The sequence below is a fragment of the Pleurodeles waltl genome, chromosome 9, assembly GCF_031143425.1.
Source record: "Pleurodeles waltl isolate 20211129_DDA chromosome 9, aPleWal1.hap1.20221129, whole genome shotgun sequence".
NCBI classification, from domain to species: Eukaryota; Metazoa; Chordata; class Amphibia; order Caudata; family Salamandridae; genus Pleurodeles; species Pleurodeles waltl.
In genome coordinates this window covers 201,893,443-201,919,921 of record NC_090448.1, presented here as the reverse complement: position 1 = coordinate 201,919,921, position 26,479 = coordinate 201,893,443, and positions in this window count along the sequence as shown.

Sequence of the window (26,479 nt, the reverse complement as noted above, 5' to 3'; positions counted from 1 at the left end):
CATGGTAGGTTCCAGACACAGGTCCCAGCAGCACATGGAGTGTAGGTCTTCTCCTGTTGAAGGTCAAGAAACAAGTGATGATTGAGAAATGAAATGGCGGTCACGTCCACAGCGGTGTATACCGTCACCGCCGGCTCACAAACCCAGATTATGAGTATGATTGAGGAGGCTTGTAAAAATGCATGGATCTCCCCAAGAGAAGCCGAATTCCTTGATACCGCTCACCCGCGGGCTCCTTATTTCTACTGCCTTCCCGAGATACATAAGGGCAAATTTCCCGCTCCTGGGCGCCCTATTGTATCAGGAATTGGCTCAGTCCTAGAACCACTCTCCATTTTTTGTGACCATTTTCTTCAACCCTTGGTGAAGAATTCCAGCACTTTTTTAAAAGACACCAAAGAAGTTCTCAATTTGATCGAATCTATAAATGTAACCACTGAGGTCCAGGCTTTGGTTACTTTGGATGTAGAAGCTACCCTACGAGTTGTGGAGTCTGCTCTTCTCCAAAGCTCATTGACCTCTCCTACTCCAATACATTTCATTATGCAATGTGCCACACTAGCTTTGACCAGGAATTTTTTCCAGTTTGAGGATTCCCTGTACCACCTAGTCTGAGGTACATCCATGGGCAGCACATTTGCACCAAGTTTAGCCTGCCTCTACATGTATGAGTTCGAGAAAATGTTTATTCCACCGTCATCTAATCCCTTTTATGATAGGATTAATTTGTGGCGGAGATACATTGACGATATTCTGATTGTATGGCAGGGAACTCTTGAGGATGTGGATATTTTCACCAATTGGGTCAACACTCTGCACCCCTTCTTGAGATTCACTGCTCACACTTCTTCCAATCAGGTCTCCTTCTTGGACTTATTGATTAAAATTGACAACAGTAAGCTCATTACAGATACGTAAGAAAAGTGTACCGACCGCAATAGCTTGCTACTTTATGACAGTCACCACCCGAAGGCCCTCCATGACAATCTTCATTTTGGCCAGTTCTTAAGACTACGTCGTAATTGTAGCTCGGTTCAACTATTTGATATTCAGGCCCATGACCTCAAGCACAAACTTCACAATAGACACTATCCCCTGAGCGTTATTAACCCAGCCTATAAGAGGGCTTGCAATAACCACAGGGATGCATTATTGGTACCAGTGGTCAAGGAACAAGACACTCGTCTGACATGTGTATCTACGTACACTCCCTTGTCCAATACCGTTAAAAAATTCATTAATAAACGTTGGACCATTTTACAGAGCGGTGGCACACAGATCCCCAGGCCCCCGTTTGCTTTCAAAATGACTGCCAATATTAAGGATCTGGTGGCTCAAACACATCCTCGCCAGAAACAGGACCTGTCATTGCAGACCACCCTATGGAATCTTCCCCAGTCACTGGTCACTATCCTTGTGGCTCCTCCAATGTCTGCCCCCTGTCTAAATGACTAGATAGTTTGGACTTGGAATACGTTGGTACTTGGCATATTAATAGACATACCAACTGTAACACACGACACTGCATATATATATGATTACCTGTCCCTGTGATCTACGCTATATTGGCATGACAACAAGGCCCGTAAAACAGAGGATCAATGAACATCGGAACAACATTAGGTGTTCTCGTATCACCACTAAATTGAGTTCCCATTTTTTGGAAGCAAATCATGGTCCTGATGACTTATGGTGGATTGTCCTAGAAGTGCCAAGGCAGACTAACATTGACCCCAAAGCCCTGTTTAGAACTGACTAACGTTGTGTGTTCAGATTGAAGACATCTAGCAAGGGTCTGAATGACGACAATCCCTGGTGTACTTTGACACCTTAAACGCACTTGCGACATGAAATGAACCATGACTACTATTACCTGACTTTTTTCGAATTTCATTTTTTACAGTCTATTCCACTGATGCTGTAATCTTCTTGACTGTATTTCTGGCAAGAAGTTGTTCTTTCATCATTAGACTCAAGCCCACACCTTCCTACAGTCTAATTTTGATGGAAGTACACCAATTCTGTCCTTTTTGACTTCATACCTGACATACCTCCTGTTTCATAGACCCTTTGTGTGCTTTTTAATGTATTTTTGCTCTGATTATACTTTCAAGATGGCCGCCGCGTAGTTTCTTCATGCGGGTCGTTTTTCTCTTTTTACTGTTTTCTAACTGCTAGATGATGGGGCCTCGTCATACTGACGTTAGGCCAACTCAGCACCAGTAACCACTTCCTGGTTCGACGCACCCTCTCGCGTCTCTATGCTCTCCTTTATTTACACCGGGACCGCGCTCCCTCATTGTTAACAGGAGCGTGGCCCAGGGTAGGTCGGCACCGCACGCCAGGGACGACGATATGTGAGTACCGTTGACCATATAAATAGCGCCGATTGTAATGAACATTTTTACTCTGGATGAGCATGCTTTCAACTGTATTCCCTGTATTCTCACTCGATTTGACTAACAAACTGCTATTTCATTATCTTGACTGTTGGGCTTATAGTTGCTTGCCAGATTCACTCCCATTGCTCATGATTGGGTATGGGATTACGAGTACTGCCCCTCACCACAGCAACTTGCATTTGTATGAGGATGACTACAGTGATTTTCCTGAGATTAAATTATGGCTAGTTTACCATGACACCTTTTGGTGGCAGTTTTTGTATATCCTATACTTGTGTTTTCCTAATGTTTTTGTGCCTAGTATTTCTCCCTTGGTTTGAGGCTTGCGCATTCCTATGAAGTCCATACTCTGTAATGGGATGGTAAGCCAATTTTGTTATTTCCTATTTGACACTCCTGGGACTGGTTTATTATCGTTTGATCACTGTTTTCAATCTTTATTTCTCACCATACACTTAATCTCGTTTATCGCCTTATTTTTCTTCTTTCACCTTTTACGCAGAGCTACTGGCTGACCAACTGACTATGACGGGCGGTCCATATTGAGTAAGTGACTATTCAGCACTTATTTTTTCACTCTAGTATAGGAGAAGTAGGAGCATTGGTCCTGAAGAAGCGTCACGGGATCATAGTGACGACTTAGACGCGAAACATGTTGACCATTTTTTAGGATTTGGGACACTACCTCTTTCCCTTGTGTGGAGTGCAGCGGGACATTATTTCCATCAGCACTCTCCCTTTTTACTTTTAATCTTGGCCTGAACCTATTCCTGAATTATTAAATGTGATGCCTATGGTTCTGAGCCAATTTTAACTTTTCACCTTTCCTTCTCTCCTACGCATTCTGATAGCCCGTATTCATCCTGGGTCTGACCAAGTTTGATAGATTATATCCGGCTCAGTACCACCACCTTAACAGGGGTGGCCCGTCAGGCATTGCAGTGCCGGCTTGATGAGGAGATTGCCCAGTGATGAAGCTTGAAATCCTATTGGGTGTATGAGGGCTCTCCTTAATTACTGACTATCACTACCCCTAATTTATCTAGCTTCTCCATTTATGGAACAGTGTACTGTGTATATTTCATTCATTGTATTTGGGAGAATGTACACTGGACCAATAAACTCCCAGTTCCCTCTTTTCTTGTGATACATTTCCATTCGCCACTGTACCCCATAGGGCCCAATATTGTCCAACGATGAATTGCACGGCGGTTCAAGACCGCCTAACACCACGGCAGACAACGTCGGCGGATTTACCTCACTTCCACCTGTCCCTCCACACAGGACAGGCGGTCTCTGTTTCGGGGGGGGTGAACAGGCCTATCGATAATTGCTGCCTCACAGGATAAATAGGCACATTGTCAGAGTCACCAGATCCTCGGGGGTCTGTGCACGTTCCCAACACTTCCACCACAAGACAGCTCCAATCCTCTGATTAGATTTATCACAAAGTCTAAGACAGTCCAAGTGGGGAAAAGGGGATTAGGAAGGGAACAGCTGGGAAGGAGACCTGTAGGAAGCAAGAGGTTAAAACAAAACATCAAAATTGCATCTCATGAAATTAGAACCGTGCTACAACTCTAAGCTTTGTAATTTCTGAAAACATGAACAATCCTAGAATAGTTCTAAAGATGACTAGATCTTAGAAGACCAAATACCTAAGGAGGTAAAAAGAAAAGTTAAATAGAACCTTCCAATTCAAGTACTTTCTTTAGCATGAGAGTCATGAAAACACTCTGAACAATTTCTAAAAACAATCTGTGAATCTCCTTTTAAGAATACATATCAGGAACACACAGCATTACATCTAGAACTCTGATCTTGTTGTGTTCTTCTAAAAAAAAACATTGGAAACTAAATTGCGCACATTGCAGGCTTTTATCTGTGTACTAAACACCATAAAGGATTGTGAACCATGAAATCACACAGTGTAGATTCAAGGAAATAATCACGCAACTTGTCAACTCAAAATGCTACCAAGGAAATGTCTCAGAATGGTAGCTCACAGTAATTTTCATTATGTATACACAAGGAAAAGAATTGCGCGTCTTGCCGATTCGAACAATACCGTGACACTGCCAAGGAATGATAATGCGCAATGAATATCATGAATTAACCACAAAGAAAGAATCGCTCATCTTGCCGATTCAAAGGCCACCATGAAAATGCCAAGAAATGGTAGCGCACAATGAATAACATGAGAAGCACTCTAGGAAAGAATCACGCGCTTTGCCGATTCGAATGCCACCATTAAAGTGCCTTGAAATGGTAGCGCACAATGAATAACATGAAAAGCACTCAAGGAAAGAATCGCGCACCTTGCCGATTCGAATGCCACCATTAAAATGCCTCAAAAATGGTAGCGTACAATGAATACCAAGAATTTCACACATGGGTAGTGTGAGAAAACAGGGCTGATTGCAGAGGCCCCATAACTTTTTGCCCCCATTTTCCTCTTTTTGCTGGTGTTTTCCTGACTTTAAAGGTGCCCTGGGTACTGCTAACCATTCCCAGGGCCTGTGCCCTGTGTAAAATGGATATGCAAATTAGGCTAATTATAATTGGCTAAGTTAACCTACCTATAAGTCCCTAGTATATGGTAGGGCATGTAGGTTTAGGGACCACAGCATAGGTGGTGCACACCTAGGTGCATTGCTGAGGTGCCCAGTGTCATTTTAAAAGCAAGCCTGCCTTGCTGGCTGCTTTTAAATTAAAGTTATATGCAAATTAGACTTTGGAATTAAAGGTACTTCCAAAGTCTTAAACTACCTTATTTTTACATATAAGTCACCCCTAAGGTGTGCCCTATGTGCCCCTAGGGCTGGGTGCCATGTAACTATAAGCAGGGACTTTATAAAAATAGATTTATAAGCCCTGGTGAGGTAAAAACAGCCAAATTCGTTTTTCCCTCATTGAAGTAAATGGCCTTCATAGGCTAGAATGGGCAGACTTTATTTTAAATTTTAAAGTCTCCTTAAATGTTACATACCAAGAATTTGGTATCAAATTAATTGTTGTAATAAATCCCACTACTTCCAGTTGTTGGATTTAATATAACCTGTTCAGGTAAAAAGTTTAGACTTTACCTAAAAAGTTGCCAATTTCAGCTCTGCATTGTTTTTGCTGCTGTGCTCTGATTGGCCAGCCTGCAGCAGCTTCTGCCAGGCTACCTTGATGAGGTGTGAAGTGGCCTGACTTCACACAAAGGAATGTGCTTGGGGGAGAGAAATCTCCCCTCAGCAGATGGTGAGGCAGGAAGGGGGAGGGCGGCCAAACTGGTCTTCAAAGGCAGAGAAGGACATTTGAAGCACCCAGCAACACCCCCACATCCTGCAACCCCAGACAATTAGGTGCCCCCTTGATTAGATTAGGAGAGGGCAGGAGAGGGGTGTGTTTATGATTTTTAGCCACACCAGTGGGTGGGCTCAGCCAGATGTAACCTCCAAAAATCAGATTCATCCATGTTGGATTTTTAGAGAATGTTGCCTTCTGGGATGGATTTTTGCCACACTTCCCAGGAAGTGGTCATCACAGGGGGACGACCCTGTTCCTGATTGGAGAACCAGGGCCCCCCTGCTTTTCACCCAGAAGCAAGGATAAAACTGGCAGACCTGCACCCACGCCTCAGATCCCCTCCAGAATTCAACAAGAAAGGAACTAAAGAAGAAGAAGGACTGCCCTGCTGGACCCCTGGCCTGCACCTGGACCCTGCACTCAGAAGGACTGCACCAGCTGCACACTTGGGCTTCACCACAAGAAGGACTTTGCCTGGCTTCAACTGGTTCAAGGAGGGACTCACTGTTTGCTACAGGTGAAAAATTGCTAAACCAGAGTCCCCTGCACCAACTCCTGAAGAAAGCGACCAGCTGACCACTGTCCAGTGGCCAAAAAGGAGTTTGCGCCAGGTGCATTCTGGGAGTTGAAGTCCGCACCCCCCAAGGACCATCACAGAACTTCTGGACCCTTGGGGTGAGCTGTGGACCCCAAAAGAACCTTAAAAGAACATCTGGGTGAAGCCCCAGAAGTTTGGAAAAGATTTGAGAATTTTTGGAAAAAAGCTCCAGAGAGGGACCGACCCGCCGCGGAAATTCTAGCCGGCTTGCCTCAACCGCGACCCGGCCTGACTTCGTGGTTCGTCCCGGTAAAGAAAAACATCCAAAAAAGAGACTAAGTCCGAACGTAAAAAGTTGACCGGGACCTCCCAGCCATCGTATCCGAGAAGGGCTCCATGGACGTCGGATCAAGATCCAGGTTTACCCCGGTCGAAGGATTTTCATCCCGAAAAAACGACTAAGTCCGAAGGTAAAAGTCTCCACCGAGGAAACCCACATCGCGTATCCGGACAAGGGCTCCAGGAGGTCGGATTCAACTGGCAGGTTCGTCCCGGTGAAGAAAAACTTCAAAATAAAGACTAAGTCAGAAGGTAACTTTTTAACCGAGGCCTCCCGCGACCTGTAGCCGAGCAGGGCTCCATCGCGGTCGGCCTGAAAGTTTGACTTTGCCCCGGTCGAGGTGCAACCAGATGACCCGATTGGCGCTTTTTGTTTCTAAGCGCTAGAAAAGTAATAATTCTTTAAAAATTCATATCTCCGGTTCCCCTGAACCGATTTTAATCGTTTTTGTGTCATTTTAAAGATAACAATATAAACTATTTTTATAAATTGGTTTTGGATTTTTAAACTGTTTCCTGTGTTTTATTTAATTACTGTTTTGTGATATTTGAATGCTCTACACTTTGAGGGTCATTCTGACCCTGGCGGCCGGTGGCCGCCAGGGCCACCGACCACGGGAGCACCGCCAACAGGCTGGCGGTGCTCCAATGAGCATTCTGACCGCGGCGGTTCAGCCGCGGTCAGAAGCGGAAAGTCAGCGGTCTCCCGCTGACTTTCCGCTGCTCATTGGAATCCTCCATGGCTGCGGAGCGCGCTCCGCAGCCATGAGGATTCTGACCCCCCCTACCGCCATCCAGTTCATGGCGGGAAAGCCGCCATGAACAGGATGGCGGTAGGGGGGGTCGCGGGGCCCCTGGGGGCCCCTGCCGTGCCCATGCCAATGGCATGGGCACGGCAGGGGCCCCCGTAAGAGGGCCCCAAAATGTATTTCACTGTCTGCCTTGCAGACAGTGAAATACGCGATGGGTGCAGTAGCACCCGTCGCACCTTCCCACTCCGCCGGCTCGATTACGAGCCGGCATCCTCGTGGGAAGGTCGTTTTCCCCTGGGCTGGCGGGCGGTTTAACTGGAACCGCCCGCCAGCCCAGGGGAAAACTCGTAATACCCGCCGCGGTCTTTTGACCGCGGCGCGGTAATTTGGAGGGCGGGATCCTGGCGGGCGGCCTCCGCCGCCCGCCAGGGTCATAATGAGGCCCTTTGTCTCCTAAGTTAAGCCTTGACGCTCGTTGCCAAGCTACCAAGGGTTGAGCTGGGATTAATTTACTGAGACCTAACTGTACCTATGTGGAGGTTAGTGGCTTGTTGCTAGGTGTAGGTACCTACCTGCCCTACCAATAACCCATTTTCCAACAGGTAGAATCGCACATCTTGTCGGATGTCACCATGAAACTGCCAATAAAATGGTAGTGTACAGTGAATATCAAGAATTACACGCTGAGAAAGAATTGCATGCGTTGCCGATTCAAAAGCTACCATGAGACTTTCAAAGAATGGTAGCGCACAATGAATAACATTAATTAATCTTGAGGATAGAATCGCACGTCTTGCCGATTCGAATGCGTGCACATAAATGCCCTGAAAATTCCAAATGCTCAATTATACGCACATGAGCAAAATGTTAATAACATCAGAAATTAAGCCCAAGAGTTCGAGCGTCACCGAATACGGGGTCGGGGGCCCAGCCCAACCTCCGTCTTACTGCCCTGACTACGAATCACCACTGAAGAATAAAGCACAGAGGCCAGGAAGGTCAAGGTAGGCCACTGGAACAGGAGCTCAGGAAGTTGCTGCTGCTCTGCACCGGGACCTCTGAATAGTGAGCACGTGAAGCTGGGCTGACTCCCTTTTATAGAGTTTTGGCCCAGCCCACAACCACACCCAGGCATGCTGCAGGGAAAGCTTCTCGAAGGCCCTGGAAAGGGACCACACCCTGACTCACTCTGAATGCTTTCAGCAATACATTGCAAATGTACAGTATTTATAAGCACCTTAAAAATGAATCTTTTGGATTGAATTCTGCAATGCAAAAGGTTAAGCAAAAACATATCATCACAATGCATGAATTACATTATCTTGAGGGTGTTGGGTTTTTGCATTCTATACGCCCGTAGAGCGCGCACTTTCCTGGTGTTGACACAGTTACTTTTAAATTCCACTGTCCAAAAACATGATTGCACAATGTGGACTGCTGTTTTTGTATAGTTGTTCAAATTACTCTTGTGTCCCTTAGATACTTACCACTGTGGATAAATAGGAGATGGAGACATACCCCTGTGTACAGACCCCTGGTGGACATAGCTACACTGGAGGACAGGTACATAATATTCACCTGTAGACTGGACAGTGCCACAATCACAGAGCAATGTGCCCAGTTGGAGACTGACCTGATATCAGCTATCCGTCATGCCACTGGGTTCCCCCCTCTTGTGCAGGTTCTATCAATGCTCCATTTTCTGGCAACTGGGTCTTTCCAAGTGACAGTGGGCTTGGCAGCAGGAATGTCACAGCCAATGTTCTCAATAGTGCTGGCAAGAGTCTTGTATGCCCTGGTAAAACACATGTGCAGCTACATTGTTTTCCCACAAGTGGAAGGTTTGGCCACTGTGAAGGCCGGATTATATGCAGTGGGACATATCCCCAATATAATTGGGGCGATTGACAGTACACATGTTGATTTTGTCCCCTTCCGGCAGAATGAACAGGTGTACAGGAATCATAAGGGTTTCCACTCCATGAATCTGCAGATGGTGTGCCTGGCGGAGCAGTACATAGCCCATGTCAATGCTAAGTATCCTGTGTCTGTGCATGATGCATGATGCCTTTGTCCTGAGGAATAGCAGCATCCCAAATGTGATGGCACATACAGAGGCATAGGGTGTAGCTTATAGGTGAGCCTTGGTCCCCACCCAGTGTATGTTGATATATGGCTATGCTGTTGACCTTATAGGATAGTGTGTGGCTAAATGTTGTCTCTCAATATTTGCAGGTGACTCTGGTTACCCAAACCTATTGTGGCTGCTGATCCATGTGAGGAATGCCAGGACAAGGGCAGAAGAACATTATAATGAGGCACACCGGCGAACTAGAAGGATAATTGAGAGAACCTTCGGCCTCCTGAAGGCCAGGTTCAGGTGCCTCCATCTGACAGGTGGATCCCTGTGCCACTCACCCAGGAAGGTCTGCCAGATACTAGTGGCAGGCTGCATGTTGCACAACCCGGCCTTCAGATGCCATGTACCTTTTCTGTAGGAAGAGGAGACTGGAGATGCCCCTGTGGCAGCAGTGGACCCTGAGGAGGGTGAGGATGAGGAGGCAGAGGATGAGGACAACAGAACATTAGTGTTCCGTCAGTACTTCCAATGAAAGGTCAGACAGTGAAACTTCACATTTTTATGGATATTGTTGTATTCTGTGTGGCATTGGCATGCTGGTATTACCCACTTGTTTCCTCTACTTACTGTCACCTATGGATTGTCATTTTACAGATGTTGGTGATACAACAACAATGTCGTGATGTGATCACAACAGGTGATTAATTCTATGCTCTCACTCTGTACAGTGCATTTGCAATGGATGTAGCTTTTTCAATGAACACAAATTTGCAATACATGAAATACTATTAGGCAAAGTTTGTCCAAGGGTGTTTATTGTAGTACTAAGATAATGAGGGGGAAAGTGCAATGAAATGTGGTGAAGATGGAGGAATGTCCAGGGTATTGTTCCAGTCTGTTTGTAGCACAGGTGCAGTGTCCAAGGGGGACATAGGAAGGGGAGTAATGGCAGTTCAAGGTGGACAAGGCAACAGAGTGGGACACAGGGGGAACAATCAGGAGAGTCTAATTTCCTGGCATTGGTCTTGCAAGTGTCTCTGGCTTCTGTCTGGGTCACAGGGAATGTTTGTGGGGTGGTTCTCCTTCTGCAGGGAGAGGGGTGTTGATGGCTTGTGGGTCCTGTGGCGGGGCTTCCTAGTCACTAGTGGCAGCGGAAGTGGAGGGCTGTTCAGTTGACTGGCTAGTGGTAGGGTCCCGCTGGTGTGCTGTTGCCTTCCTCATGATGCTGGCCATGTCTGCCAGCACCCCTGCTATGGAGATCAGGGTGCTGTTAACGGCCTGCAAGTCCTCCCTGATCCCCTGATTCTGTTCCTCCTGAACCCGCCTGTTCTCCTGCACATTGTCAAGGATCTGGCCCATCGTGTCCTGGGAATGTTGGTAGGCTCCCAGGATCTCCGAGAGTGCCTCCGGAGAGTCGGTTCCCTGGTCCTGTCCTCCCCCTGGCGCACAGCAGTCCTCCCAGTGTCCCTGTTGGCCTGTGCCTCTGTCCCCTGAACGGTGTGCCCAAAGCCACTGACCCCAGGTTCCTGATTGTCTTGTGGGCGAGGTGTGGCCTGGGGTCCCTGTACAGATGGGCACACTGCTGATTGACATGTCCTGTGGACAGAGGTGTGGGTGCACTGTGTGGGTACAGTCAGGTTGGTTCCTGATGGGGGAGACTCTGTGGTGGTCTGTGATTGGGCTTGGGTGATCTACTGTCCAGAATTACTGTCATCACTGGGGTCTCTTCTGTTAGGGGACTGGATAGTGGTGACACTTCCTCTTTACTGACATTGGCTAGGGTATCTGTGGGGATCTAAATGATGTATTATGCTTCAAGTGTATGACATTTGTACTTCCCTAGCTTCCCCTCTATGGTTGGTGTTACCCTGCCAGCCTTTGGTTGTGTATTGTGATGTATTGTGGAATTGTTAGTTTCCCTATGCTGTGCATGCTTTAGTGATGGGTGTCCATGCAGGGCTGGGGGGTTGTCCATGTATTGGTTTTGCATGCAGGCCTTGGTATTGTGGTTAGTCATATGTGTAGGTGCAGTGTGTGGGGTGGAGTGGAGTGATGAGAGTGAGGGTGAGGGGGTGTGATAGCATGCAGGCATGGGGGGTGATAAGTGGTAAATGTTGACTTACCAGTGTCTAGTCCTCCGGCTACTCCAGCAAGTCCCCGAGGATGCAGTATTGCCAGTACCTGCTCCTCCCATACTGTGAGCTGTGGGGGAGAAGGTGGGGGTCCACCGCCAGTCCTCTGGATGGCGAGCTGGTGTCTTGCCTGCTATGGAACTTACCTTCCCCCGTAGGTCCACCTCTTCCTGATGTTCTCCCTTGTTCTTCGGTGCTGTCCCACGGGGTTCGCCCTGTTCACGATTCTCCGTCATAACTCCATCTTCCTTGCTAAGGATATTTGTTGTACCTGTGCCCCAAAGAGCTGTGGCTCTACCCTGACAATTTCCTTCACCATGACCCTTAACTCCTCCTCAGTGAAATGGGGGTGCCTTTGTGGTGCCATGGGTGTTGTGTGATGTGTGTTGGTGAGGGTGTGTTTGGTAATGTGGGGTGTGTGATGTGGAGTGCGTGAGGGGTGTATTGGTGTAAGTGCTGTGTGTCTTTAGTTGTCTGTGTGCTCTTCTTCTCAATCTCCTGTCAACAATTGTTGTTCGTAAGGGGTTGTGGGTAGTGGGGGTGTGTGTTTTACAGTGGTGTGGGTGTGTTGTGTGTATGGGTGTCATGTGTTTGTTTTTAGTATTGGCCAATGCAGTGTTGTTTTGTATGTGGGTGTTTATTCTGAGCACGGCGGTATGTACCACCAATGGTTTACTGACGTTGAATGTCCACCGTGGTGATTCGTGGGTCATAATGTGATGGTCGTTGTTTTGTTGGCTTAACGGTATGTGTTTTGGGACCGCCACTTTTGCACTGACCTTTGGTCTGGCGGATTTGTGTATGTGGCTGATTTCTGTAGATTGGGGGGTGTGTCATAATATGGTGAACGGATATCTGCCACTGCGGTGCTAAATTGGCGACTGTCAGCATGGTGGTAAGCGGGATTTACCGCCAATGTCATAATGAGGGCCTTAATCCTTAGAAAACAGTGAGAATGATGTTGTCACACATAGTATGTGGTTCGCGTAAAAAATAAAGCTGCACAGGCGAGCATGCAATGGAAAAGTCAGCGATGCGTTGATTCCTTACTCACAAGTGAGGCTGTGTGTCGTTTCCTTCTCCGGTCGGGTCAGCAATGCGTCATTTTTCTCCCATGCAAGAGAGTGGCACCTCGGATCTGCACAGTCAGGTTGACTTGGACGCCCAAGGACGATGCATGCAAAATCTGGTCGCACGGTATCAGAAAACCTCCTTGTATGGGGTTTGCATCGTTATCAGCCTCCGTTTGTGGGTGTTGCATTTTGTTTCTCCAGCCACCAAGCAAGTGACACGATGTTTATCAGCCGCGTTGCAGAAGGTGCATCGAAAATGTCCCCGTACACCAGTCTGTGTGTGGATTTTCAGTTCTTCGTCTGCCAACTTCACCTTTCAAAGGCCCAGGGACTGGATAAGACACCACTTGGCAGGGCAGGAGTCTCAGCAGAGAGTCCCGATGCTGGCAGGGGAAGTCTTTGATGGCCCTGAGACTTCATAAACAGGACAAGACAGGGAATCCACAAACAGGCAGAGTCACAGAATGGTTTAAGCAAGAAAATGCCTACTTTCCAAAAGTGGCATTTTCAAACACACAATCTAAAAACAAACTTTACTAAAAGATGTATTTTTATATTTTTAGCTCAGAGGCACTGAACTCCTTTTGCATTTTGCTCCCAAAGGGATTCTGCACTTTAATTGTATTTAAAAGCAGCCCCCATTTTGACTTGAGAGGGATAGGCCTTGCACAGTGAAAAACGATTTTGGCAATATTTCACATAAGTACATGTCCTACCTTAAACATGCACTGCACCCTGCCCATGGGGCTACCTAAGGCATACCTTAGGGGTGCCTTAAATGTAAGAAAAGGGAAGGTTTAGTCCTGGCAAGTGGGTACACTTGCCAAGTCAAATTGGCAGTTTAAAACTACACACACAGACACTGCAATGGCAAGTCTGAGCCATGTTTACAGGGCTGCGCATGTGGGTGGCACAACTAGTGCTGCAGGCCCACTAGCATTTGACTTACATGTCCTGGGTACTCCTAGTGCAATTTAATAGGTACTTACTAGTAAATCAAATATGTCAATCATGGAAAACCAATTACACATACATTTTACATAAGAGAACTTGCACTTTAGCACTGATTAGCAGTTTTAAAGTGCCCAAAGTATCAAAAACAGCAAAAACAGAGTCCAGCACACATCAACAACCTGCTACACAGAGTCAAAAAGTTAGGGGAGACAACATCAAGGATGCCAAGTCTAACAGATGAATTCTCATTAATTTTGTTTTTTAGGAACCATTAAAATTACTCCTCCACACCCTCCTTTCCCCACTGTACTTTGAGTCATGTGGACCATACATTTTTCAATGGCGGTGCAACCACTGTCTTTGTAATTGAAAAATATATTATGCTCATCCACACGAGTAAGGGCCATTGGTGCAAGGGCATATGACCACCCCCTATATTAAGACCAGATGATCTGGTGTCATTTTGTCTGTCTGTCATCTCTAACACACAAATACAGCACGGTTGGAGAAACTGCACAGGCTCCAGTGTACTCCCTGAGCAGCAGCACAAGCCTCTCAGACCAACCCTGGCATTGCTCTCATGCTAGGTTTATCATAGGAGCAGCACCAGGATTGCTGGGCAGCCTGTGATGGTGATCCAAGGAATGCTGGGACACCAGAAGAAGTGCAGATGAGCGAGGCGGCAGCTGGCGGCGATGGGAACAGATCCATTTTTGTTTTATTATTATTTTTTTTTCTCAGATTGCAGCATGCTATCCTGGATAATGGGTAATCTTTGAGGTGTTTGTGGAGACACAAAAGGTCTAGTGGTCTTTGTTGTGTGGAGCTAGTCCTTTATCATGTTCATGGCTCCCCCATTGGTTTTAAATGGTAAGGGTTTTACTAAGTGGGACATCTGTCTGGTTCCTTGCCCTTCCTCAATATTATACATCTTCCTCAGGATCTACTTGACATTAGCAATGAAGGCTTATGGGTTACACTAGTTAAGGTCTGTAGCAAAAACACCGAGGCAGACCTTGATCCAGTTCAACCTAATTTCTTTGCTATTGTAGTGTCCTGAGACTAGGCACTTCAAGATCCTTTGTAGTTCTGGGCGGACTTAAGAGAGAGGTCACATAACTTGCTGGGAGGTGTTAAGGTGTGATTATTAACGGTTATGACATAATGAATGAATAGTGTGGAATCGTATGTTGAGAAATTAAGACATCTAATCTAGAGATCTGTGTATGGCATGTTCATTTGCACGCTCCCGGGCTGAGGAGGATGCTACAACTAATGACGAGTAGGGGATACATGCCCAAAGAAACAATACTGTTCTTCCTGAGAGTTTGCAACAATAGCAAACTGTTTGTGAGTACCACATGTGCTCAACTAGATGAGAAGCAGTTTGATGTTGGCGTGCGTGGAGTTGAAGTCCTGCTCCAGCCCAAAACAGCCCTCAAAGAAGTTGAAGGTCCTGCAGAGGACAGCTTTTCAAAGGCCCACCAGAATCCATTGGTAAGGCTGACAGATCAAAACTGTGTAGCACCATAACACAGATCCATCATTGAAACAAAGCAAAATGCTAAAGGAAGAGACAACCAGGTATGATCCCAAAAGCTAAACACAACAACGATCAAGTGCACAAAATGGAATCATTACTCCGTGTCAAGGAAGAGGAGGATGATCTCCAACTGCAGCTTGGGTGGGATGACCAAAGAATGAGCAAGCAGCCTGTGATTGCAGAAGCTGCAACTGAACAGCGGCCTCCATTGGAACAGCATGTTCTCTCGACGGCGGAAGAAAAGAGCACGGATCCAGACGTTCAATGATGTCACAGATGCCCTAGCAGAAGTAAATTATAAGAAAATCATTAAGGCCCATATTTATACTTTTTTAGCGCCTCATTTGCGTTGGTTTTTTATGCAAAATCGGCGCAAACTTCCAAAATACAGATGTATTTTGGAAGTTTGCGCTGATTTTGCATCAATAAATTACGCAAATGCGGCACTAAAAAAGTATAAATATGGGCCTGAGTATTTAAAGTGAAAGAAATATTGTAGAAAATCTCACAGATTGATTCAATATTGTACCGTCAGATCAAAGAAGCATTGAATATCAAGTTCAATCCGATGCTGAATTTCGACTGTGAAAGGTACATTTTCAATCAAAGTGAGGCAGCAACCTGATGAATGAGTTTGTTGAAACACTAGATGTGTGAAACAAACACTGAAAATTTGGTGAATTTAATGATGGATAAGCCATATGCCTTAGAGTTATCAAGGCTGCCCGTCAGACACTTTGAGAAGATACATGTTGAGACAAATGCTCAGTTTACAAAAAATACTAATGTCTGCAAATGCGATGAAAGAGCAGACTTACAAGCTGCTGATATGGAAGTGGGAATGATGAAAAATGAATCAGCACTGGTCATGAACAGCAAGCATAAGGACCGAGCAGATGCACACATCGTTTTCAAAGAAGGAAAAATTGTGATTCCGATGTGGGCTTTCATAGCCCCACAAAGGTAAATAGGCAGCCATAGGACAGGTGTGCAAAGGTTGCGGGAAAGAAAACCATTTCATAATGGTTTACAAAATAAAACAAAATACGTCACAGTGAGAAGAGAAAATGGACACCAGAAAGTTCCAAAAGCATTCTCGCTACCTCCATAAGGCCAAAAAGCAACACAAGTTACAAGTGGAAACCAGACCAAGTCGATCGTTATCAAGCTCATCCTGCAAAGGTTTTTCAATGTCATCATCAAGTGCCAGTGAAGAAGAAGCTTGAAGTGATTATGTGGCCCAAAGGACACCAGGTGCATGTTGGTTTAGCACCGTGCAAGGAAGAGCACAATACAAAGATAGATTATCAAATGAAACAAACAAGTTCATTTGGACACTGCCCCAAGATTGCAATAAAAGTCAACGGTTGCCACACAGCCTTCATCATAGACAGTGGTGCATTGATCAATATCATGAACACAGTTTCCGTCATTGTTGTGTGGCCCAGGAAGACACAAAACAATGAAAGAGCAACCTCACAGTCACAAGGACATTCGCCATGTTCCCAAGCGGCAATGTAGAATTGCCTTTCATTTGCAAGAAGCTGTTGAGAGAGAGAACTAAAATTGTTGTTGATCAACATCATGCAGGTCGAGACTTTTAATAACCTGTCTCCTGTGCCATGCATCAACCTGTCAAACATGAAGATATACAGGTGGGCTGCCTCTAAACTGTTGCAAATTCAAAGGTCATTCACAAAAACTATCCAATACAAAGCAGTGTCTGTGCAAGAGGCAATTCACATACTTCAAGGAACTTTGACCAGTGAGTGGCTGCTCAGTTTTGCCACTGCTGCTGACATGGGACTGATATCTCTTCCATTACAATCTACATTCTTAGTCCAAAATTGTGAAACAGTTTCCATCATTGTTGTGTGGCCCAGGAAGACACAAAACAATGAAAGAGCAACTTCACAGTCACAAGGACATTCGCCATGTTCCCAAGCGGCAATGCAGAATTGCCTTTCATTTGCAAGAAGCTGTTGAGAGAAAACAAAAATTGTTGTTGAAGCATGACATCACTGAACACTCCACTAGTCCTAGACCATGGGTTTCACCCATAGTGGTGGTGCAAAAAAAGGACTGTGTAGGTCCGTGTTGATATGTACCGGGCCAACATGCAATTGACAGAGAAAGACATCCTGGTCCACACATGGCGGACATGATCATGCAACTGAATGGTGCCAAAGTATTTTCTTGACTTTACCTGAACAAGTGATATCACCAACTCAAGCTGGATGAGAACTGCTGGTACATCACTACTTTTTGACTCATGTTGCTTTGTTCAGATATAAAAGGTTGAGGTTTGGAATGTTGTCAGATGCAGAAATAATTTGGGATGTCACATGTCAAATAATTCAAAACATGTCATGTGTGCTTTTAATTACAGTGTACTGTGGCATACTGGTGTTTGGAGCAACATGAGAATATCATGATAAATCTCTCACACAAGTATGCCAATTGCTTGGTGATGCAGGGATCAATCTGAATGCAACAATGTGTGAGTTTCACAAGAACAAGCTTACATTCTTTTGGCCTATATTATCTGATGGTGGTTGACTCCTGACCCACATAGAGCGCAAGCACTGTCAGCTATTCTCCTCACTCCACAATATGTCCCCATGCTGCCATCCCTCACAGGGAGCTGACAAGACAGAATGTCTCTTTTCAGGGGTTTGCTGAATGTGATCAAGTTAACAAAAATGTAACATGCAAATGAAAATGCAACCAAGATGTCCTATTTTTGCCCCGAATTACATACTGAGATCACTGTGGAAGCAAGCCCAGTGGGGCTGGGATTAATTCTTGCCCAACAGAACTGACACTTAAATGCTCCAAGACTCATTGTGGCCTATGCCAGTTAAAGTCTGTCTGACACAGAAATCACCTATGCTCAGCTTTAGAAGAAGAGTCTGGCTGCATTGTGGGCCAGCAAACCTGTTCATGTGTTTCTATACAGAAAGAGTTTCACTATAATTACAGACTGCTGAACGCTGCTCACTATTTTTAGGAACCTGAAAGCCAAGATTCCCCTTCGCTTTGAGAGGTGAGTGCTGCAACTGCAAGAGTGCTATGTGATTGTACACAAGCCAGGTAAAGATCAGAACCCTACTGATTACTTTTCACAAGTACCTCCACGCAGAAACAGTTCGACATCCAAAATAGCTGAAGAGTACATTAACTTCATTGTGAGGCATAGCATACCTGCAGCCTTGTGTAGCTAACAGATTATTGTTGCTAGTAATCCTGATAAGAACATGCTCGTTCTTAAAGACATTATTTCATATCAATCCTGGGCGAAGAGTGTTTGACCTCTTGCTGACGATACAGAGTTTCAGAAATTCAGAAATGTACAGGACAAACTTTCTGTGACCAAGGAACGCATTATGTTGAGAAGCTAAAAATTCGAGTCTTATTCAGCAAACATTGAACTTGCCCATGAAGGAATTTGTGGCATTGTATCCACCAAGAAAGCCCTAAGGGACTGAGGCCCTGATTTATAAAATAATTTGCACCGCATTACCGTAATTTTTTGACGCAAAAGTAGCGCAAACTTACAAAATACAATTGTATTTTGTAAATTTGCGCTGCTTTTGCGTCAATAAATGACGGTAATGCAGCACAAAAAAAGCATAAATCAGGGCCAGAGTGTGGTTCCTGCACCTAGACAACCAAGTTGAGAGAGAACTAAAGGAGTGCCTTCTTTGCAACTGCCTTTCCCCTATAGTAAGGTAACACCCAATGACAATGTCCGACCTTCCCACACAGGCTTGGGAAAGAGTTGCAGTTGATTTCTTTGCACCCTTAGGAAATGAACATTATCTCACGGTGGTCATTGATGAGTATTCATGCGTTAGAGGAGGAGCTGTCATCAACCACCCATGACAAGGTCGTCGAGCTGCTGGATGACATATTTGCAGCATGGGGTGTCCTCATCATTCTCAAATCTGACAATTGGCCACAGTTCAGTAGTTGAGAATTCAAGGAGTTTCTAGTCAAACTAAGGGGCTTATATACAAGCCCCTGTGCGCTGCTGGAACATCACTTTTATGATGGTCCGGCAGCTCACACTGCAGATCTTTATCTATGAGGCCACCTAAAGCAACCTTGCATGGCAAGTTGCTGCATTGCCTTACACTGCGACAGGAAGGTGTGTCATGGGTGTCAGGTGCAAGGGTGCCTGCGTTGAAACATGGCAGCCCATTATGCGCCAGCACAGGGGGAAAGGACAGGATTGTGCTGTATCTCATAGATAGATGATAGACAAGAACCTCCACTGGCTATTGATTATAACTTTTCTTAAAGAAAACTCAACAACAGTACATTAATACTGCATGACAATTTTTACTTCATTTATCAATTTGTTGTTTCATTTTGTAAGGTTCCCATGCCACAACAAAGCCACCAACAGGCTGACGTGACACCAAGTGTATCTGATGCATATCTGATGCGAGCAAAACACACCAGCATCCAACACAAGGGCATTCGCACCCTTGATCAGCCGAGGACCAAGGATAAATTGTGGAGTGCGCATTATGATGATTACTAATTTATAAGCCCTGGCAATGACCTCACCTGAACGTTTTTTGCCCAGCACATACAGAGATAGAAACACATTGGCTAATGTATACAAGAGGGTTGCTTAATGATTCCACTGACAGGCATTAATTGTATTTCAAATAGACTAAAGAAACATAATTTAGAAACTTAAAGAAGAGGTTATGCATTTGGAACTACACTCCTCCTGTACGAATGGGCAGAGGAGTCAGGAGCTAATCCCAAAACTTGGGCACGGATAGCTCACTATTGAAGTAATTGATGGAACTCTTACAGGACCACACTTGTCTTTTGCTTAGAGTATCTCATAGATATGGCACATTCCTACCCTTTTCTTTTGATGCAGGGCAGCACAGCAAGAAGGCTTGCGGTTCTGCCTTGAGCCAAAAGATTGTAAATGAGGTTCAAAATGTCAAGCATCAATAGAGTACACCTTTGTGGCCCCAAGCCAATGGCATTGTTGAATGATTCATGGGTATCCTCAAGACGGTAATGAGGAGAGCATCGATGGAGAGAATCAAGCTGAATCAAGCCCGTGTCAAGCCCTCCATGCATATTACCCAAATCCTCAGTCCACAACTGGTGAGAGTCCTCCCACCTTGCTTTTTTGGCAGAACCATCAGAACCAAATTGCCACAGTGGTCAGTGGACCAATCCTTAAATGATGATAAGGTCAGTGTACCGGACACTTCTTGAAAGTGCAAGATGAAAACATATGATGATCGGCATTAACAAGCCCAGGAAACAGTCTTCAATGTAGGTGACTGGGTCCTGTTCAAGTTGAAGAAAAATTGGAAAATCGGAAAACGGACAAATCCTTTTGTTGTCAATCCTCTGAGAGTGGCGATGTGCAAAGAATACATGATGACAGAACATTGTGCCGGAAAGTCCATCACACAGGACTCTCCACATTTTAAGCAACTACCTTGACATTTGTCAGCTTCTGCAATTATACGTGAGGTGATTCCGACTGACAGTCCAGATCAAGCCTCAGAACCTGTGCCATCGGTGCCATCGGTGCACGACCAGAGTGCAACTCAACTCAACTACCTCATACCACTCGATCTAGCCAACAAGTGTGACTGCCTCAGCAGCTTATTGAAGAGATGTGATATAACTACTTTTTGTACTTTTTATTGAAAAATGGGACAAATGTAGTGTTGTGAGACTAGGTGCGCTAGTACCCTTGCGGTTCTGATCTCGTAACTTGCTGGGAGATGTTAAGGTGTGGTTATTAACAGTTATGACATAATCAGTGAATAGTGTGTGATCATACACTGAGGAATGGCGATGTCTAAACTAGAGCTCCCTGTGTGGCATGTTCTTTTGCATGCTCCAGGGCTGGGGAGGATGCTACAGCTATGACCTACTTAAAGCTTAAAGGAACTTATGGCCTGATATACCAAGGGTATTTCCAAACCAGCATGTGCAAACTACACACCACCTGCTTTGCAAAGTGCCCATCATGTTACAATGTGACTGATGTACTACTAAGTTGCATAGGCAAATTAATTTTTGCAGGTATGTTGGCACACGCCTCATTTTGGAGGCCTGTGCAGACAACACATTCCTGCATAAACATTCCATAGATGTCAACTGCTTAAAGAAAAAGTTAACATCCATGGAAGACATTGAAGTTTGCATGCAGTGGTCCCCTGGGCCACTGTCTGTTCTCTCTGATATCACTTGTAATGACTTTCATTTCAGGTGTTGCAAACGATCAATGGTATGTGACTACAATTGTGGTGACAAGCCATTTAGTGCTATTGCATTCTATATTGCAGCTGCAACATATTTATTTACACAGAGCCCCAAATCCTTGATGCTTCATCTTTTGCCCCTCAAGTAAGATATGTTTATCTGAAGAAGGCCATATGTGAACACATTACTCAGGGTGAGATGTCATTCATATTGATTCTTGAGGGATATCTATAGTGTAACCTATTGACCAATATATCTACTGAGACAAATAGGCTTCTCAGTGGACTGACAATAATAAATAAAAACATAGCTCTCAGTTGATCAAACTCTTATGTGTGTATTGTGTAAAATTACTAGTAGTACTTTTTAAGAACATGTACTCCCTTGAACTGTTTGGTTGTTGTATTCCCATGGTATTGAGATACCAATACGATTTAATAAGGACTATTACTATGGGTTTGTGCAATTTATGTAGAGTGTTCCTGTGATAGAAAATTAATGCTAACCTGTGGAAATATTCCCATATTCCTTTTGACACCTGCCTGTGGACTGTCACATGTAGGAATATCTTCCCAATAAAACTAGTGAGTGCAGCCCACCCATGGGAGAGGTGGAAATCATAACCTCTGTCCTTGGACAGCATTTTAAAGAGATCATGCAGAAGATTCACATTTTTCACTAAAATGGTAAAAAAATACAAAAAGGAGTCTTGATTGTTATGAAGAGACAGAAGTGTAAATTTTGAGTTAAAGTTACACACAATAAACCTCATTGCTGTAGGTTTAATCCAAGAAAGAACTGCCTTGTGCAATCACTGAACTCAGAAAAGCCCAACTGGAATTGAATGAGAGTAAATACAAAAAATGAACTGACAATTGACTGAAGTGACAATTATCTTCTCATAATTCCCTTTGTGAGATGAAGTACTAAAAGTGTGTGATCACCAGATGCAGTCTGCTCAAGTTTTTTTTTTTTTTTTTAAATGTTATCTCCATTTAAATTTAAGAAGGAAGAATGGGCTACGGACCAACAGAAGTTTATATTGCCTGTCCATGTAAACGGCCCAGGTGTTCAGTCATCAATGTCTTGTGGGTATCCTATTCCCGGAACAGACTCTTTCACTGAGGTGTTATAGGAGGTTAATTTTATCAGTTTATCAAATCTTTCACTTTCCCTTTTCACAATGAATGATTTTAGTCAGAAATAAGATAAGGTTTCAAAATCCATAGCTGGTACAAAGTTAGTGGACCCCAGCTAGGGACAATGGCTTAGTACTGGTGTGATTCTTAAGTCCAAAATAAATAAATGCTAGACCTTTGTTAACCTAACCTAACCTATACCCATAAATACTGCAAAATGATCCAACCAAAAGCTTAGAGATTCAGGTTCAGTTTCTTGAAATTCCTTAGCTTAGATTTCTGGGATTCAAAATGGCAGATGACTTTACTTGAGGGCAAAGCCACAAAATGTCTTTGGTATTTCCTATCTACTACGTTCCAGGAGAACCATGTGGTGGGTTAGAACAGAGGGAGGAACTCTCTTACAAGGCTTGCTGTCAGTATTCAGGAAAATAGAACCAGAAGCTTTCCTGTACTTGCTGAGGTTAAAAACGCCCAATTAATTCACCCAAAAAATCAAAGTCCTAAACTTAAATACAGAATCACAAGCTTACTTTATTAACTATCGTTATCTATTCTTAACACCAATCTTAAATTTCAAAGTTCCATAGTACATCAATAGTTCTGCGCTCTGACAGTGGTCACTGACTGCCACATATTTCTTTGCATTTCCCAAGATCTTTTCAAATTCATCCTACAGTAAACATAGCATAGAACAATCTCTGTCTGAAAGGATTGCTACTGTACCTGATTTTGATACAGTTCCTAGAATACCACATCTTCCTCTCCGAGGTGTTCAGAATGCTATGCTCAAAATGCTGTGGGTACAAGTCCACCAGTCTTATAAAAAAGTGCTATGCTGAAACAGCCACTACGTATTGCAAGAAGTAAAAAGCACTGGTCATGAAATGTGCTCTTTTCCAGCAGTCAAAAAGTGATACTCATTCACAAAATTAATTTCGGTTTCCAAGGTGATATAATCGCTGGAGGAAAGAAGTATGTAGGAGCTACCATACACTTATGTCTACACAAAAATAAGGTAGCCCATAAATCAAACTCACATTTTTTAAGAAGGGAATTCCATGGGAAAGATGGGGAAGGTGAATCGGTGCCCTCATTAATACATTTGAAAATACAGGATTTAACACTCATATGGTGGCACAAGTCATCCAGAGGCTCTCCATTTAGTACTGAGTGCCTTTGTGACATACAGTTGTGGCTCCTCTGCTGAGCTACACAGTTCTACCCCTGTCACCATTGAGTCAAACATGTTGAACTACACAGATGAAAATCCCAATAAAGATCCTAATACAGATAATGATCCCAGTTATGTAGCACAAAGCAAGTGATGATCTACATTAAGAGCCCATACAGTGTTATGAGAAATCAACATACACGTTTATAGGATGCTCAATCATGTGATTCCCATCAGTAATGCAGTGTGGTCGGTCTCTGTTGTAGGAAATTAGGTTACTGGTTGAGGTAGTAAAATCCTACTTCAGCAGCAACCACAATCATTATCAGGGTGAAATACAAACAAACCCCTAATTAAACTGTACTTAACTCTGTGGTAGCTTGGCACAAAAGCAGCCAGACTTAACGTGCAAAGTATTAATAGCGAACACCAACAGTAATAAAGTGAAAACGCAACACAAGAAAATCCCACACCAATTTAGAAAAATAGAGTAAAATTTATAAATGACAAAAATCTAATCAGCAGAACCAGAGATATGCCATTTTAAAGGTTTAGATAAAAATAGTACCTAGTAGCATACAGCACAAACTATGATTATCTGGTCACGCTGGACCGGAACAAAATCACAAGTACAGGCTGACCGTGATGGAGCACAGGCCAAATACAGCCACCAAGTTAGGCCAACTGGACAAAGTATTTTAAATCCTAATTGCAGAACATTATGAATTCCAGTGTTAAGGATGCATTGTGCAGTTCCATTGAGCTACGGGCTCAATGCGAGGTCCTGCGTCAGAGATGCGTCCCTCAGTGGCGGTTCTGATTAAGCCTTCAACAGGGCTTGCAATGTGAGGTTCTGCATCATTATTGATGTTGTCATCAACAAGGCATACCAAGTCATGTGTCAGTGATGCATTGAGCAGCTGTAGTTGTGAGGGGCAGCGGGCTGTGATGTAAGGTCTTGCATTAGAGATGTGTAGCACAGCAGCAGTTCTGATGCAGTGCTGGGAGGAGATGTGTTGTGCTCCGTTGGTTCTGCCCTTACAGACCACAGTTGGGCTGGCAGAGCACCGTCAACCTCACCTCCAAGGGTAAAGGACTGGGGTAGCACCACTTAGGGGCAAGACTCGGAGCAGACAGAGTACGGGTGCTGGGTTCAAGTTGGGTGGAGCCTTTTCTGTTCCTAAGGATCTGATCAGGAGGCCATCCTGCTAGCTCTTTGAGTGACTCTGGTGGTCCTGGATTCAAGATGCCGGTCCAGTCCTTCGCACACATGCAGCAAGGCAGCAGAGTAACAGGGCAGTAGAGTAGCAGTCTTTGTGGTAGAACAGCACAGCAGTCCTGAGACTTCCACAGGTACATAGGTGTACTGAAGAGTTGGATGTAATGGTCCAATATTTATATTTGGTGCCAGCTTTGAAGTAGGAGAAGGTTGTAGAGGTTTTCACCCTCAGAGGTGTATAAAAGCTTTCTGCCTCCCCTGCCCTGCCCAGAGCTTTTCTGAGGGCACACAAGACTAGTGTGAAACCATCTATGAGTGTGCTAAGGCTGAACCACTGTGATGTATAAGTGTGATAGGTAACAGCTCCTATCAATTCAGAGATGTCCCATCCTGCAAACACCCATTATTCTTTGTCTCATTGTCTGGGAACTTTACACAAAAACCAACGGCCAGCTCTTTCTAGTCATCTGACCCGGTTACAGATTGCAGGCACTAAATGGTTGAGACAAGAAAATGGCAAGTTTCTAAAGGTGGCATATTCAGAATTGTGACTTAAAATCTGACTTTATCTTTAAATAAGGTTATAAATTACTCTTCTTCAGACACTAAATGTGACATTCCTACCTGCTCTCAATTGGAAGTTATCACTTAATAAATGTAATAAGATAGACCAATGTTATCCTCTTGGAGAGGCAGACTTTGCAGTAGTAAAATACGTATTTAAGAGTTTTTGACTACAAGGACATGTAAAAGCTGAAAGTACATGCTAAACCTTATAAATACTCTGCACCCTGCCCTGTTGGTTGTTTAGGGCCTACCCTATGGATGAATGTTTTGCATTGAATAGGGAGGTTTGGGCCTGGCAAAAAGTTTACTGTGCCAGGTCAAAATGGCAATTTACAAGTGCGTACACAGGCCACAATGACGGGCCTAGATATATATTTAAAGGACTACTTAAGTGGATGGCACAATGAGTGCTGCAGGCCCACTAGCTACATTTTATTTACAAGCCCTGGGTTGATGTAGTTTCACTTTACTAAGGACTTATAAGTAAACTAAATATGGCAATTGGGTGAAAGCCATTTTTACCATGTTTAATTAGCGAGCACACGCACTTTAGCACAGGCTAGCAGTGGTAAAGTGTGCAGGGACCTCAGACTAACAAAAACAAATTCAGCATAAACAGGAGTAATGCAAAACTTTTGGGGAAGACCACTGTTAGACCTGACATCCTTGACATGGTTTTCCCCTAAGTTTTTTGCCTTCATACCTCCTGTTTTGCTGACCTAGTTTTTGCTAGCTTTAGGACTCTGGGCCCCATCCACTGCTAACCAGTGCTAAAATCCATGTGCTATCTGCTTAAAACATGATAGCATTGGCTTATCCACAATTGACATATTCAATTTACTTATATGATACTAGTTGGCCTGCATCACTGATGGTGCCACCCACTTAATTAGGCCTTCAACATCTCAGGCCTGCCACTGCAGAGCCTATGTGTGCAGTTTTAAGCTGCCATGTCGACCTGGCAAGTTCTCTTGCCAGGCCCAATTCTTCAGTTTTAATATACATATCACAACTT